The 18,244-nt window shown below is 43.2% G+C and overlaps 1 protein-coding gene across 2 annotated transcripts in view; it reads left to right on the top strand.

Moving 5' to 3' along the window:
• E75 (ecdysone-induced protein 75) overlaps positions 1 to 18,244 on the top strand; it is a 184,890-nt gene that overhangs the window by 34,981 nt on the left and 131,665 nt on the right. The gene's annotated exons all lie outside the window — the stretch shown is intronic.

Raw genomic sequence — 18,244 nt, 5'->3', positions numbered from 1 at the left:
AAAATAAACTGACGCCTACTCAACGCTTTCCAATGAAAAAAACGTTTTCAAATTGTTCAGATCTTCGCAACGCGATTCGGACAATTTGAAAGGCGAAGCGGAAGAGGTGGGAATTAACCGTTCAAGGCCACTGATAGGTTGCCTCCCCTACCTCGCCGTCTGGAAATCCCCTCCTTTCGTTCTGTCCTCATCACGCAGGTCTGAATTATTTATCTTTTTGTCTCCAAATAGACAGAAGATACAGATAATGGTTTTTACTCATTAAATTTAACAGCTAAAAATTGAACAACTAAACGACGACGTTACGCTACTCTGATTTGAAAGAAACCAAGATCCGAAGGGTAAAATATCTGAAATTATTTTAGACAGAACATAGTCTATTTTGATATTCCACTTCTTAATTCTCAATGCAGTCAGTTTAAGCAATCGAAGGTCTACTCATAGCGGAAGTGAATAATGTTTTCCATTCAGGAAGTGGACGTATGCCGGCGTCCACATAATCGTTACAGATTGTTAAACTGATCCATCAGATAACGGGAAGAATCATGGTCCGAATGGCGGCTAATTAACAGGATTAAACCCCCGCCGCGATGTCGATCCTGACCTTAGCCTTCGTTGTCCGAGAGAGCGAGAGAGAGAGAGAGAGAGAGAGAGAGAGAGGGGCGGGAGGCGAGAAAGAGATGGGAGCTCGGTTCAAGGAGAGAGCCGGGCGACGAATGCCGGAAGCGCATGGCGTAGACAGACGATGTCATAGAGAACGGTTTGAATGTTGCACTTTATCGATTGCGTGGTAGGACGGTGAGTTGCTATGGCTACACGTATACACCCCTAAAACCACCTTCGGCCCTCGACGTGCTCGCCCTTTCACGGTATGCAGCTTTTATAGTGTGGTTTACGATGCATCCCCCAATCAGCCCTTCAAGGCTGCGCTGACTGAGGATCTTGATCTTGAACAAAGGTTTGGCTTGCGTTTCCCGCACTCTCTCTCTCTCTCTCTCTCTCTCTCTCTCTCTCTCTCTCTTCTCTCTCTCTTTCTCTCGCACGCGCTGTTTTTCACTCGCGTCACGGAACAGCATTTCAAGAGCAGAAAGCGCGACATAAACCGCAGTGGATGCACCCCTCCGTGCGCCGCCGATCCAGACGCACCCCCGCAACGAAACGCGATTAAAACGCAATCGGCGTAACGCAGTCGGCAACTGTAAATTCTTACGTGTGCAAGGACGCGCGAGTTTAGGCGTCGGTGGGGCTACAGCGAACATCATCCGAGCTTTTCGCGTCTCCCGTGGATACCCTAACTGCCGCATAGGGGCGTTCGCGTTTTTCAAGGACCCCGCGCGACAATCGCGGGCTTGTTATTGGGGATTTGCCGGGATTTCCCAGTCGCGAGGGGACCGCGCAAATATTTTCGCCGTTGACGGTCCATTTGCTAATTTATCGCCGTTGGCCGGTTACTCGGAAAACGCTTGCTACGGGTACTTCGCATGATTTTAGGAGAATTTAACGGCCTCGTGCTGGTTTCGAGTCGTTCGTTCTTTCAATTAGCTGCTAGGGGTAAAGTTTAATTGTTAGACGGAGCATCTTCGTGCAAAATAAAAGTACCATTCATCAATTTATTTCTTCCTTTAACCCTCAGCACTCGAATGGCGACTGTAAGGCGCCACTAGAAATTGCTGTATCATTATTCAAAATATTTTTTACATTATCAAATTTGTTTGTATTGAATAAATTACTAAACTTTTTGTATGTAAACTAAAATTTTTTGTATGTATAACATGAAATATATATATAGGGGAAATATTCCAGGTCGGAAGAAATGTTTGGTTTTGTAGTTAAAACAGCTTCGAGTGCAAAGGGTTAATAATTTCAACCAGTTGAGAACAACATGTTCTCAAATTCTTTTAATCTTTTTGCTGTTTGAAATAGCAAACGTTTAATTTTCATCTCGAAGAAGTAAATTTAAAAATATTGTAGAAACACTTGATACACGAGGATTTGATCCTGGCTGCCATGAAATTGTCGAAAGTATGCGCCTTGCTGGAAATAAGGAATGTAAGAAAGAGCAATAACACGAGGAAAGAAAAGTTGTTAATATGTATTAAAAGGCGCCATAGGACTTTCCGACCAATCCGGTATGTTCGAAGGACATTAGGTCCTGGAGGTACATTAGGTACTGGAAAATAGTATGCAGCCCCCCGCCAGTGTGAAAGAAGCCAGGAAAAAGAAGAGGGGAAGGGTGCAGTGCCCGAAAGTCTGGCCGACGAGACCCGGCCGCAGACTAGGGTGCTGAAAATTAAAGACGAATAACGGCACACGTGTCTCCGAGCCGAGTGAACAAAGCGTCGCGATCGAATTAGGAAGCGTCTTTGTTCGGAGACGCGAAGCGTCGAGGGTGTCGCATGAACTGAGAGCAAAAGAGAGAGAGAGAGAGCGAGAGAGAGAGAGAGTATGTCGACCCTTAGTTTCCTCAGGGTCGAGGGATTGCGCTATCCAGGCTCGAGGGGTTGCGTCGGTTCGTCTGGAGGGGTGGCGGGACCAGAGACGGGGTCACGAATATATACCGCCGTCGTGTTTCTCCCTTTCTGCCGAGTGACTTCGCACACCGAGGGTGCAAAAACTTTGGAAATTGGGGCGAGTCGAGTTTTCTGACTTCGACGTGCCGCGATCCACCGGGCGTAGATTAATTTTCTTCAACATTCGACTGAACTTCTTTTGTCGAATGTGTCATCCGGACTTTATAAACGACGTCGAGAACTGTCGAGACGAGTTAACTCGTCTTTCATGCACCATTTCGTTTCTCCGCGAATTTTTACCCTCTCTACTCCAAGCTGAGCATCGGGAGCGAGGGTCTTTGTTACGCCGAGTTTCAAAAAACAATTTCATTCGCGTATCTCTCAATGATACCTCTACTTTTTTCATTTCTTGAACACTTTCTACCATTATATTAAAATATATTACCGTTATTATTTATTAGCATGCAGTATTATGTTGACCCTCATTTTTCCAACTTCATTTGTCCCTTGGCGTCGAAATTGACGAAATGCTGAAAGCTCAGTATGACAAAAGGATAAATAATTAATTTTATAAAAGAGGAAAGACAAGACACAGTAAGATGAAATATATTCGTAAATTATCAGAATGGGTGCAACATGTGCCAAATTGACAGAAGGGATAGATCGAAGGTTAAAATAACTTCTACATGACGGGACTCCATAAAAATGATTGGAATAATCCAGAAATGCCTAAACTCGTTTTCCAATCTGGTCTAACGCAAATAAAGCGGATTATTTCAGAAATAGTGTCGGTAATTGAGCGGAGAAGCGGTGATTATCCGTGTTTTCACCGAGTGTACCATTCAATTTCCATGTACATTTCTTTTTTGCGCAGGAAGTAGTTGAGCAGAGAGTCACTGGCAGCCAGATCAAAGAGCATAAATGCGATATGGTTTCCTGGTAATAAAACGGCACGTCTTTTCGCGCACCGGCGCGTGCAAAGAAGCGACTCGATCGGTTTGCTCCACGTGCCGTGACCGTTGTCAGGGTAACTGCGTCCTTGTCCCGCGCAATCATTCTCGGAATCCGGACTCCAGTGGAAAGCTTCGCTTCCGGTATTGTGCGTAATCGAACACCAACCCGGTGGCAATGAAATATCGTTCCCATTCGGTCGCGGACTGTGCCTGGTTGACCTTCTTTGTTACCTTCGAATTTCCCGGCCATTCAGGTCGACATGCCATCACTGATTCGATTTCTTCAAAATTACACGTGTTAACCCTTTGCACTCGAAGCTATTTTAACTCGAAAATGAAACATTTCTTCCGACCTAGAATATTGCCCTTCTATATATATTTTTGCATGTTATACATACGAAAATCGTGCAACTTACTCGTACAATACCGAAATGTTTAGTAATTTATCAAATACAAACAAATTTAATAATGTAAAAAATATTTTGAATAATGATACAGCAATTTTGAGTGGTGCTTTACAGGCACCATTCGAGTGTTAAGAGTGAAATGCATACTTGAATGATTGATTCGCGTTTCAGCGATTTCCACCTTTCATTGGAGTGACTCTTCAGGAACATTCAGAGAGATGCAATGAAAGACAAGTAAAATTAATCTAATATAAATTTTGTCACAGTCGACAAATATGGCACAGTTCATACTAACACGGATATGTTGACAAGATAAAGTGCAAGAATTATTCGTTGAATTGACAGGAAAATTTAATGACGAGTTAATTCGTCATCCCCAATTACCCATTTGTATTTCTAAAAGATTGTACATACGATATTATAGTATTTGTCAGAACAGTTTTCCTGATTAAATTCAAACAAATTTTGCAATGTCAAAAATTTACGAAATCAATTTATAAATTAGTTCCAATACGTTCAACGTGTTCGTGGAACGAAGATATCGAGAAGAAAAATGATTCCAATTAATTGCAGGTCCCCTGTGTCGATGCCGAAGGTACGAACAGCAGGATTGATAGTTACGGGTCAAAAATGATCTTCCGCCGGATAAGCGAGGGTCAAGATCGACACAGATGTGTGTGTTCCCAGTAAATTACCGTTCCTCCGGATGCTTTCGAGTAACTTATGCAGCAATCGGGAGAAAATCCCGACGGAAAGACAATCGCGACGATGTATTATCCGGCCACATTCGGCTCGGCTCAATGACAATAACCTAAATCCCCGGAGGATCAGCAAAGTGATCGTCGCGCGCACATTTTGGGGTCAGTAGATGAGCAGGAACGTAGGCAGCACGTGCCGGTTTTCGTTGTCAGGGCAACGATGACCTTGTCCCGCGCAATCAACCCTGGAATCCTAAGTGCTCTCTGTTCCGGTATCTTTGCCAATCTCGAAAGACCATATGGTGATAATGCGAGTTCGCGGCTTTCGGCAAAGGAGGACCGATTCTTTCCTTTATCGTTTCACTTATTGTTTCCGGTTTCATTCTCTCCGAATCTCCGTCTGTTTCTTTTGTGTTTCCGCCTCGACTTGTCGACACGTTAACTCAATAGGGTCGTTATTATTCGCTCGACAGGTTAGAAACTGAAATTTACATAGTGTTACCATTTATTCATGAAAAGGTCCACAAAGTTACCTTGTGGAGCTTGAAGATGACTTAAGCAGGACTTCAGGAACAACGTATCCTGCAAAATGATAAATAATTAATAGTCTGTGTAAAGTCAAAATTACAAGAAAATTGTTTCTTTCTTTAATAGGCTGAAGTACATCGATATCCTTAAAATCTGTTAATTATTCTACTATTTTATATTTCATCTACTCGTTTTCTTTATAAAAGTCTCAAGTTCGTAGAATTTAGTCGTGAAGCACAATTCCGTTTCAATATAACAATTACATTAACGTCAACAGGATTGTCGTTAGCTGTCCACTGCTACTTTAATGAAGATAAAAATCCTCTCGATGAATGTTAACCGCTGTTTTAAAGCGCAGAGTCCATTATCTCCGCCAAGGTGAATCCGATCTCGTTTCTATCGATTTCCGTCGCGACTCGGCTGTCGCTAGTCGGTCAGGTCCTCTGATCGAAAACAATTATCCGGTGGAGAAAAAAAAAAAGAAAGTAGAGTTCTGTCCTCGACATCGGTTTCTGGTTTCGTACGTGCCGTGGAGGGGGGCAGCATGGTGTTTCAGGTAGGAGAGCACAGTTTCATGGGCAAAGAACCCGGTGGCGGTCGCTGATATATAGTCGCTCGGAAGCCCGGAACACCGAGCGAGCTCGGTGAAGGCTAAATGGGGTGAAGGTCTCCGGGGTTGGAAGTCCTGGCGGGGTTGTACGGATGCTTAGAGAGGAGGATCGAACTTGCTGCTGGAGGGTTAGCTGCCTGGAGCGGGATACCCGTCCAATCCCGCCTCTTTCTCGAACTGCCGAGTGATTCTGTTTCGAGGATTTTCATAGCGCAGAATGCGCTTCCTCTCCTTGTGATCTTTAGCCACGAGTTTCCGCCGATTGCATTTTCTTACTGCAAATTACGAGAACACACGAACTGGCCTTTACCGAGAGCCAATACAATTCAAGGAGATTAAAATAATGGAAATTTTAGAATAACACATAGTGGATTTTTATGCCGACACTATTTTTAATATTTCTATGAAATTAGACACCAAAAATGGGAATTATAGTTTAGTACTGTTCAGTATTGTGGATTTTCAAGCAGATAATATTTTTACGAAAATATGTACCATCGCACGTCCCGTTTCGATAAAAAACAAATGTTATAAAGAACAATGGAACTCGTTTGACTCAACTTAATGTTGTTAACTTCGTGGAAAATGATAACAGCTGTTTGAAACGTGTTATGCTTTTTATCGGTTTTGCAAAGATGTTGAGTTTCTGTAATTGTGTTTTCATATCGCGATAAGAATTGGACTTTGTAAAACTGAGTAAAGATAACAATGCAAATATACAGCTACAAATGAACAACATTCATTTACAGAATCGAGTTATAAAAATTGATGGAAAATTTCGCAGACTGTATTTTGTAATTGCGTAAAAGTTTGATCATTCTGGTTAACGACTACCGCATTGTGTAATGAAAATCTATTGAACATTTTTTGAATATTTTATCAGTTGATCACCGATTTGGCCATGTTGATTGATGTGTTGTTACTTAGAAAATTTGCCCGATACCATCAATTTCAGTGCTGTGTATCATTTATCGGGATTGAATGTCCGGGGAGCCTTTTAATCGGGTATTTATTAGGATCAGCTTTCACGAGATTAGTGGGTTATAATCTTCTTGTTTTGGACCCTTCGAAGGCGTTCATTAATTATTTAAGGGGGACTGTCCTTCAAGACATCTGAAGCGTGTAATTGGATTAATTCGGATCAGTGTTAGTGGAATCATTCTGAAAATCCTTGGTTGCTTCGAACTACGAAATGTTGTGTAACGACATTCGTACCTCCAATAAATTCAAATATATTCTATTTGACGCAACCCAACATTTATTCTACATTTCAACAATATATTAGATAATTCTATCGTGAAGAGATATTATGAACGCATTTTCAACTTCGCTAGTATTCTGAAAGAATTCCAAGCGTCACCTAAAAATTAAGTAGACAAACCCCGTGACTGATCAGCCATAATATATGAGTCCATTTGATATTTAATAACTGTAATCTGTTGAACAGTTTTACTGTGTCACGAGACTGACGACATGTCCGACTTTATTTCCCAACTATCAGAATGATAAAAACAGTAGTAATGAATATTTTATTAACGATAATTTGTTTAACCACTTCTAGACTACATGTTACACTTCCAGATATATTTCTATCTATTTTCGCTTCAGTAAACATCAGTATAATGCTGGTAGTGTCACTGAAGGAAGATTTTAAGAAACGTCACTGTCATAAATCATCGTTACGCACGTCCTTGATTCCATTCTCCCAATTTCGGCGATCGCCACGCGTCGATTGAGTTAGTCAGTTTTACGACTGCGTCCCTAACCTAGACTAACATAAGTGAGGATGCAGTGCCAGTGCATGAACTGGACACTCTCCCTCTCTTCTCTCCCCTGTTACTCATTGCTCGGTTTTCCTGCCACCTAACACCCGCAACAAACGCTTATCTCAGCATGATAACGTTGTACTGATAATAGCAGGATTTCCCTCCTCTTTTATTACTCAAATATTTATCACACAGGTATACAAAACGTACAAATTACATACTGTAATTTACACAAACAATCATTTTCAATTTGAAAATTTACGACGATCATATGTTCTGCATTCGTAGAATAAATTTACTCATAAATAATCTTTCTTTTTGTTTCAGGTGAGTAGCTGCCTTCGATTACAATTAAAATGATCTCGACCTTCAGGGAGTAGTAAGTATTGTTCTTTGAGTTAAGGGACTATGTTTTTTATTCTACTTATCAGAATATTGTGGAAAGTATTAAGTGTACGATTATTTAACTATTGGAAGTTACAGTTATTCGATCATAAGAAAAGATTGCTACAAATTTGAAATATACCAATAGCTACAAAAGCGGATTGTTTAAAGTCGTCTGCACTAGCCCAGAGATAATTAAAAAATCGATAAAATATAATTTTCTGAATCATTCGTTTGAAAACTTCTACTGTTCGACACCTACAGTCGAAAACTAGAAAATCGTAAATTTTCTTTTGCTAAAAAATCCTCCCTCGTATTATACTTTCTGATTTCTCGCGAGAAACGGTCCGGAAATTTGCAAACGGTACAGAGATGTTCTGCAAATGAGTTTTAATTCAGGCTGCGCTGGGTCTCTGTGACTGAATGAACGTAAATGAGTTTTTCGCGTGAACAGTATTGCACTTTTCGTACAGGTACACCGACAATGTTTGAACACGTGTGCCCGTGGGGTTACACGCGTGCGACCTGTTGCAAAGCGCTTCGCGATTCCTGCCGCGGTCAGCAGATGTCAGACAGCGACGCGACGGCAGCACTTTCTGTCGGCAAAGTCGTAAACTACCAGCAACTTGATTCGTTGGCTCGTTCGTTTGCGGTCTGACTTGTACTGCCACCTACTACTTGCTGGGAACATGCGATCGCGGCTTGCCCGATACGGAAGCTGCCTACTTGCTTCAGTCGGGTCTTATCATTCGTCCCAGCAAACTGCTTTCGCGAATTGATCGCTGATTGCTTCGGCTGTATGCCGCTTCCAGAAGCAGCAGTTGATTTTTTTTTTTTATTTCACAGTTCATTTTTGTTCACTCAATTTCATTTTTTGACGCGTCCAAATTAGATGCTAATTTAACTTTCGTGTCATGTTTACTTTTATATTCGGTTAAACTTAATGGTATTATTTTTCATAGGACTTCGAATGTCTTCAGGGCTGTAGATTATTTTCGGAATGGTGTTCGACATACATGGAACTTGAAATAATTTAAAGCTAGATGCTGTAAATTTTAATATTCCATTAAAAATTTTTAATCTTTCGTGGCTGACAGAGCACACAATTTGTAAAATACCATGCAAAACTGCTTAAACTTCAAAAAGGGATTTTAATAAGTTTTTTTTAAAACAAGTGTTCGTGAATAATTTCGATAATAAGAATTCTATTTATCGTTCACTACTGCATTAAACCTACTGCTATAAAAAAGTTTTTTAATTTATAATACTTAATGAACGTAATGCCAGCAATCTTCTGACGTTGAAGCAACATAAGCTTCAGCGTTGCTTCAGTTTATTGGAAAGTTCCGAGCGTAGATGATGTAGAGCAAGACGGTGGCTCTAGGAAGCTCATGTGTGGAAACAGGGCAACGCGGAGCGATATCGGGGGGTGGAAAGATTAAGGGTAGTTAGCGGTGATTTGTCGAGGTCGTTTCGCAGTTCCTTGGCTGGCCGCGGGGTCAATGCACGTTCTTCGAGCCGCCGCTTTCCGTATTGTTGACGAAGTGAGAGGGTAGGCGGTCGGATTAAGTATCCTTACCGCAAAAGTGGGTTGCGCAACTGCATTGCTACGAATCGTGTGGCAACTCCAGCAGCAGCTTTATAGAGGCGAGCACCGGCGAATGGGCGGTTTCGCTTTCTTCAATGTCCGACGCTAACATTCTTGTCTACCCGGCTCGCTAGATGCCAGCGAACCCGACGACGTGAAAGTCGTCGCGATGCAGTTTTCACTTCTCCGAGCGCGCAGCTGTCCAACGTTTCGTTTTGCAAAATATATGATGCAGGTCATTTTTTTTTCGGCTCAACCATAGTCCACGTTTTCTCCTCCACCTTGCTATCTCGCTGCAGGATCCAGGGTTTGCTGTCTTTGGTTCAGAATCACGATTAAATCCTTGCGATTGCGCATCGTGATACAGCAAGACAAGCTTGATCCGTTCTAATCTTTAGTCGCCAATTTTATGTTACATATTTTTTAATCGGCAAATTTGCTGGCCGCTCGTATCGCGCCTATTCCTTGTTCCTGACATGACTACAATGCCTAGATTGTGGATTTTTATGCAAATAAAAATTGTCCAAATGACACGAATAATAAAAATAAAGTAAGTTGACGAGGTCTGAGTTGAGAGGACAATTGCTTGCAAGATCGTTTTTTCGATTTCCTAACAATTATGATATGAGAAATGGATGGTTGTAGGTAAAGTTACAATTATGTAATTTTAAGGTGATAATAACGAAGTGATTGCGGTCCGGTTAATTAAATTTTAATTGGAAAATGAAGTTCATGGTAGAGGAATTCGCAGAGAGAAGCCTGTCGCGACACGTGGCGCCGCGGGTGGCCGTCGCCGCGACTATAGTGATTTCAATGCACCGGCAAGCGCGAACGGTGCTCTTTGGGATGATGTTAGCGCCCGTCCGTGTGTGTGCATGCGCGCGGGCTGGTATCTGCTAAACGCGTGGCCGCGTGTGTACACGTACGTGGTCTCCCGCACACAATCAAGCCAAAGTTCAGTCACTCCGTAACCTCCTTTCGATCGAAACTATTACACACTAGCCAGTGACTCTCAACGAGGCGAGTTTTTACTTTCGTTCTCGTTTCTTCTCACGATTCTTCTTCTGATACGTTCTTCCTAAAATTGGCTGAAAAAAGATTCATTTCAATCACCGTTCCTTTGTCAAAATAATCTTCGAACGGTTCCATCAAAAACTGGCGTTCAAATCTTGTACTAGGTACCTGCAAACTTACCGAAGCTATTAACGCCCAACCATTTTCTTCAGTTATGTCCTTTAAAATGGCGAACAGTTAGCTGTGTTACGAAGAGTGGAGCTCATTCTAACTTTCGTTTACATTTCTTCAAACGGAAACTGGCATATAAACGTTCTACTCTAGCCTAGCTCCAAGCTTATCGAACCTAAAAATGGCAACGGTTATCTATGGTACAACAATGAAGAACACTTCGACGATAGTTGGATGTTCAGGATCAGATGAATGTTCCAGCATCCACTGATGGATGTGCAGCCATTATTGGCACCCAAAGGTTCGACCGATCAGAAATTTGATTAGAAGATAGCGGATCTGGGTGTGCTATTGTGCCCTAAAGATCTGCACAATGCGACGTCGGTATTAGACGGTTATGTCACTGGTCGGATATGCGTCCCGATCGGTGGCACGAGCCCGGGACCATTACTCGGGGGCAGAGTCGCTCTGGTCCAGAACGAAATGGTGTTCCTGCGGTCCCGTAATATCGGTCAGAACGCGTTGCACGCGCACGAAAGTAAAAGTAGGCGGGCAGCACGCGCTGAACTGCTCGAAACACGTCCTCGAACGGTCGCTGCACCGCGCGCGAGGAGTTACCCGGCCTCCGTGTTGTGCAACCGGTCCGGTAACTGTAGTTTAGTTTCGCATTGCCTTTCAAAAGTTTCTCGAGTACGCCATGGTAATCCCGTTTCGTCACTGGGTCACCCGGGGGAAACGCGTCGATCAATGGTTAATCTCACACCTGAATTCCTTTCGCCGCACACGGCTCGGCCAACGTTTGAACACACGGCGCCACCGTAGCGATCCTGTGGACTCGCGTGTGCGCCGGGTACACCGGGTACACGGCTCTCGTACAGGAGTGTCTCTCGACGTGTATCCGATCAGCGAAATCGGCTAGGAATTGAGTTGTATAACAGATAAAGACGTTGTCGGACAACCGATTCCCCGAGGATGCGCGTGGGTGTCCGTCACGGATCAGTTAAGTAAGCCGTTACCGAACGTCCCGATACGTTCGACGCCGCGAACGAAAGGACAAAGAGTTGTGTGACCACTTTCTCTGATCGCCGGTTGCGTGACACTTTCGTGGATCAAGGATTCGCAGGCGTTACGTTTGCTTTCTTCGAGAACTCTCCACGTGTAACCTCGTTGCTCCTCCCAGCGCCGCGTCTTGCACGCCATTTGTCCCGAAGGTGGGCGAGCGTCAAGCTTTTCGTGGACTATTTGGCGCCGATATCGACACTTTTTTGGCTAGTATTGTACAATTAAAAAATTGGGCAAGACGACTTAACGAAGACTTAATGAACTTTCGCGCTGATACTTAAATCGGTTTGAGCTGGTATCACACGGTTCGACGAAAACTGATGTTGTTGATACTAGCGGTAGATAGGATAGAGGAAGAGGTAATGATGACGTCGAGGGTCGAGGAACCTCTTCGTGGCTAGCTCAATAGGATAAGCAGTCAGGAATAACGAAATTGGACAAGATGAATGCAGCCATAGCGATCCATCGGATCCTGAGAATGCTTACTATAGCCTTGACGGCTAGCTTTAGGGGATGAGCGATCAAAACTACATGCTTGTTTGAAAAAGTCTCGTTGATAGATCATCCCTAGCGAAATTGCTCGACGGATCCTTTGAGGACGTCAGCGGTGGTCGTAGCGGGGAAGGTCCTAGGAAATGGGCAGGGGTTTGAGGGGAATATTGTGGGTTTGCGGGGGAGGGAAGAGGTCGGGATTTGCGGCGTCTGACGGCTATCATCTTCTCGGACGTTTCTTCCCGGGATGGGAAGGTCTTAAATGCTCCCTGGCGTGTACGTGCCAAGCAGTTGTTTGCCCGGCCGAGTTCGCGCAGTCGAAGAGGTCCTAGGGACACGCCGTTCCACGAACGGTGGCTGCGCTCCTCGGTGAGAGCTTAGTCGGTCGTTGGGTTGCGTTGAGCAAGCCGAGAGCGAGCAGCAGTCACCTCGATAGCGAGTGTTGAACCCGCGGGAATCTAGGCCGGCGCACTGACACACCGCGTATACGAAAGGCGCGCTCGAGCACGCGCGCGCGCGCGCCTCTCTTGCTTGCGCACGCGGACACACTGTGACGCTGTGACGTACGGAAAGCGAAACTTTTTCATATGCATTTTCGAACTGTTATTTTTTCGAAACGCGAGGGACGAGGAACACGATCTTGGTCGTTGGCTTAGCGTTGGAGAATTACCGGTGGGGAATATATTCGCAAAATCGAATTTATAGTAGTAGATTGCATAATTTAGAGGACAGAATAGGATTGAAGAGGGATTAGAGATTTGTTAAAAATTCGTTGTTTCTCTGACAAGGTAATCTTCAAACGTTTCCCTAAAAAAAGAACTGGCATTTACGTAACCCTCGCACGCTCCTCAGGGCGAAAATTCATATGTGGGTGACAGAATTATTTGTCCAGGTTTTAAAATTTGTTTAGGATCTGTAAAATGCAAGAAAGTTGGAGGACTACTCAATATCATACGTTTAATCATTTTCAATGTTTATTCCATTAAATAACTTACTTTGATTTTATGGAATTTTTGAGGTTTCTAGTTTGGCAGTCAAAGTGTTAAATACTGTACAATATGATATCTTCCTCGGGTTGCGGTTTATTTATTTAAAATATGAAGGTGAAACACAGTTTGTTGATTTTAAGTCTACAGCAAAAATTATGCAACTATTTCTAAGGAACGTACGAGGGTTAAACATACTCCGAAGCACTTCAGACACTAGGTTCTGTAGTTTTGTCTTAAAAAATGGCAACAATTACCTGTATCATAAAGAATAAATGTTGGTCGATTCAGCGATGTGCTGATGAATGACTGACGGGAATCTATTAGCATAATTGCTCTCATAGTAAGAGTGTATAATGCAGGACGAACGGGATTAAAGGCTATTAAGAATTTGTTGTTTCGTTCGGTCTGTCAGCTGTCAACGAAAATCACGACGCAAGCACGATTATTTCCACAGCAAGTGGTATTAGAGTCCCACAATTATTACGCCGGTGGGAAATGAACGACCGATTAGCATTCATATACTTGAAATGTTATAATTCTACGTCTTTCACACGGTTTGCGCCGGCTAATCCGTTGCCGCGATTTAGACCTGCGAAATCCGACGATTGCGTCAGTGTCTAGACAATTGAACAAAGGACTCGGTAATTTTTAATAGAGCGTGATTAATATATTTCAGTGTAAGAATTCCGGTAATTCTGTAGGAAAGTTCTTGTCATCGAAAACCGAACTGTAAGTGTCTATCTGCAAGGTATATCTCAAATGTGCGGATATTTGTTCCTTTCTATCTGATGAGGCAAACGGGGATTTTCTAAAATCGAAGAAAAATTTTTAATAGAGCGCGATTAATATATTTCAGTGTAAGAATTCCGGTAATCCTGTAGGAAAGTTCTTGTGATCGAAGAGCGAACTGTAAGTGTCTATCTGTAAGGTAAATGTATACTTCGAATTTGCGGTTATTTGTTCCTTTCTATCTGATGAGGCAAACGGGGATTTTCTAAAATCGAAGAAAAATCGCAGCGTAAAAAGCGTTTCGCGACAAAGCGCGGAGCCGCGCGAAGAAGGATAAAAGAAACTCGAGATCGAATACGAAATCAAGAACCTTGGCGAGGTGTATGAAAGTGTCTACATAACAGGCCGGCCTGTACACAGGCAAGATTTAATGATCGATAATCAGAACGATTTGCTAATGTTCCACGGCAGAAGGTTACAATTTTAACAGAGAAAGAGAATGTGGTTATATGCATACACACGGTGGTGCAACGGCGCGGCGCAGCGCGGCGCAGCGCAGCGCGGCGCAGCGCTGGACGAGAAGCGTGCGTTTCATACTTGGGACAGATTTTCCCGGAGATAAAATCCGCGTTTCCGATCGGTCGCGGATTTTCTAACGATGATTAAAGGTTCTTCGCGCGCGTGCACCCAATACCGTCATTGATTTCCATGGAACAGCTTGAACGGGACCGACGAGGAAAACCTAATTGGAACTCGCGATTGGAAATCGATTTTCCTTTTATTTGTTTCAATTCCCTTTTTGGCGATTGGGAATTCTCGATGATTGTGTTACTAATCAGTTTTGGAAAACACCCCCGACGCGGAAATCACTCGCGGAAAATGTTCACCGGTTAATAGAACCCCTAATTTGTATGGGGCAGTGTTAAGAATTGTTTTATTTTTTTTTTTTTTGTAATCAATCTGTACGGGGACAGTAACGAATATCAATTTTTCCCGATTCTGTAGAATTTGATAAAATTCAAATTTCTGCTTAGGTAAAAATAGCGGATTCGCTATTTTACGATTATTGAGATTGCGAAGATGTTTTTGTGGACATTTACGGGACGCATTTATTTATTCAGGCGTATTTTGTGAGAAAATCGTGCGACGTCTCTATAAATGCGGTCTTGTTAATTTTAAAAGGCGATGCAAACTGGTCGCTTTTAGTGCGCGGTAGTTCTAGTGTTAGGTAATTTTGAAGTCGCATATTGATATATCAATATCTTTAAATGCAACTTTATTTCTTATTTCACATACCAGAGCAAATTTTTTTTTTTAACTGGGAATTCGCTGTTAATATGTATCTAGAAGGCTTGTTGTTTTCAAGTATCATAAATCTATAAGATGGTTAGTTACTTGGATTGCTACTTGGGAGATTTAGAAAACTTTCTAATACGTCATCTAAATGAACTGCCATTACAGCTGCCATGATAAATGAACACCCAGCTCCAAATGAATTTTTCAAAACGGTTGTTGGTTTCGCCGTTTCAGAAGTGTTGGGAGCTTCGACTGTCCGTTTCCCGAGCAATCGTAAAAATCACCGTAGCCTTGAACCGCATGAAAAAGTTTCCACACCTCGCGGTGACGTTCTCGTTAAGTTCGACGGATGACAAGATCGAACGTTCCAGAGCATCGATGTATCGTTTCCAGCAACTGCACGGCCCGTAAACCGTGGAATAAGGTCTATTATATAATTCGCAAACTTAGTAATTGGAATCGATTAATCGGGGAGAATTCGTGCAGAGAGAGGGGAGAGTGGGAGAGAGAATTAGGGTGGAGGGAGCGGGGGGAGAGAAAGAGAGAGGGAGCAGCTCTCGCATGGCTGTTGTTCGTGTGTGCCTGTGCGTGATCCCTGCCAGTTACGCCGAAAGTGTCCCACTAATGCGAGGGAACAACGACCTGGCGTGTCTCTCCCTTCTCTCCTCGGCCGGCCTCACTCTCTTTGCGTCATCAAACGCCTCTAATAACGCACTGTCGTTGTCACTCGGCTCGATACGAGCCCGACCTGTTTCGCGCGAGGACCGACAACAAGTTTCGCTATGCGATCGCATTCGTAACAGGCATTCCTCTGTAAACGCATTCCGACCCTCCGGTTCCGAAGGCTCTCCCAACCCTTCAAATCCACGATGAACAGACAACATTTTTCTTATTTTTATCGTGATCCCCTTTTTCCACCGTTTTAATCCTGGAACGCCATAGGAACCTCACAGATTGAAAAATTCTTTTCAACCCCTGTGAAATTTCCTGTCCGTTCAACAACCCTTAACGGACAACCAAAATCTGCGTAATCCTAAGGCTCGGTAATTTAAAATGTTTTTATCACAGTCTAATCCTTATATAAACTATATAATATTTAAAATTTCATGCATACATTCTGATTTTAAAAATCGCGGTGGCTTCGGATTCTTCAGAGTTGGTACAAAGCAAGTTTTCTGCAGAGTTCTTTTAATAAATTTTTAAATATGAGAGCGAGTGAGAGAGAGAGATAGAGAGTTCTTGGATATCTAGTTATTTATAAAACAGTCAAACCTCGAAGCAGACACGTCTTATGAATTACATGTCGCCTGAAAATATTTATACAATAACGCAGGCGATTAAATACCAGCTAAACAAGTGAGATGTTCTGCAATTACAATAAATTAGCAACATTATGATTTGTTTATCTTCTAAGATTATTCCTGTTGCGCAACTAGCCGGAGAAAAGCAACTATCATAAACCGTTCTACACACTTAACTTAGAGAGATTTCATAATTATTTCACGAGACTTTTCAGCGGGTCACGTGACTTCTTGCGCATGCACGTTGTGTTCCCGAACTCGGCCAGGCTAAACTATAGCCGCTATAGTGTAACGAAAGTAGCCTTGCCGAGTCGGGAATAAATTTCCCTGTCTAATACATTATCTAATATTTCTGTTTCTTTTTTCCCCGGCTTCTGTTGGCGGTTATATCACGCGGTTTGTCTGTCGCTCGGCGGTTCGGCTTGTGTAACGCGAAAAAGCACACGCGGGCCGCTCCATTTCCAAATCGATCCCCACGGTAACGTTTGGTTTCCGCGTGGCTCCATGGTTGACGATCCAACTTAATTCGCAGCTGACGCACGGACGTCGTTGGGAAACGACGTGGAGGACGTAAAATTTCGCGCGTCGATGCCAACCGACGTATATTTCCGTCACTTTCGAATAAATCCGCTTCACCTCTGGCACCAACGTCTCTTGAGCCCCGGCCAAATAACCTTCATTGATAGCGAACCAAGGATTAAAACGAGTCTGTCATCGCGTGAAATACATCGAGTCTGGCGTTACCGCTGAACAGGAACTAATCTGCGTTAGACGATGAATCGCGGGAATAATGCAACCCGCCGCCGATCTTAAGAACGGAAAGTCGGAGAGTTAGCTGGAAAGTTGCGTTCTGTTGCGTGCTAAATCCATTTTCCATTTCATTTGATACTCGAATCTCGAGCAAATACTATTTGTACTTTTGCGGAACATCTTCAGTTATTCATAAACAAACACGAATGTATCATATTGCCGACAAAATTCTTACTGTGAAAATTGTTTGAAATACATCTACTTTATATTCCAACGAAATACTGATTCGGAAAAATATATATTTTAGATAACTATTCCCTCAGGTACTTACAATTTCCAACAAAGAAAAAAAGAATTTAATTGCCAAATCTAGCGTCACTCGGAATACTAAAAATTTTAATTTCTATTCATCTATTTAAAAAATCTATTTCTCCTGAGCCCTGTAAACGGCTAGAAAATTCCGCGAACGAATTTATAGATTCTATAAAAGAACCGATTTCCGGAAAAGCAGCAGCGCAATTTCGTTGATTATAAGGTAAATTAAAGGATGAAGTTTGTACGCATGGTAACGGGGTTTCGACCATCGTCACGCAACGTTCATCCCCCCGGCCCGTCCCGTTGGTGTCAAGAACCCCGCGAGACCTCAGAAAGTGCACCGGGACCAGATGCACGTCGATCGAAGCTCGTTAGAAAGCGCCAAGGATAAGACCACCCACTCCCGTCGGTGCCGATGCAGTTCGTAGCGGCGATACTCTTACGAAATTCATTAGCGGCCTAAATGCAGCCAGGCAGGCAGGCAGGCAGCGCAACGGCGACGTCAGGCATGCGGACCCAGCGTATACGTACCTATCCCGGCCAGTTCAGGTCTCGTTATTAAAACGCGCATGCAGAAGGAGATCGGGGTCTTTGTGCGAGCCGGAGAACCCGGCGCCTTCGCGGCTCCACACACCAATCGGTTATCTGGAGCTCGGTTTATTGCCGATCGCCGCTTGTGCA

The sequence above is a fragment of the Halictus rubicundus genome, chromosome 8 (genome assembly GCF_050948215.1).
Source record: "Halictus rubicundus isolate RS-2024b chromosome 8, iyHalRubi1_principal, whole genome shotgun sequence".
Taxonomy (NCBI): Eukaryota; Metazoa; Arthropoda; class Insecta; order Hymenoptera; family Halictidae; genus Halictus; species Halictus rubicundus.
The sequence above is the reverse complement of the archived record's forward strand: the minus strand, read 5'-3'. Positions and strand labels throughout refer to the sequence as shown.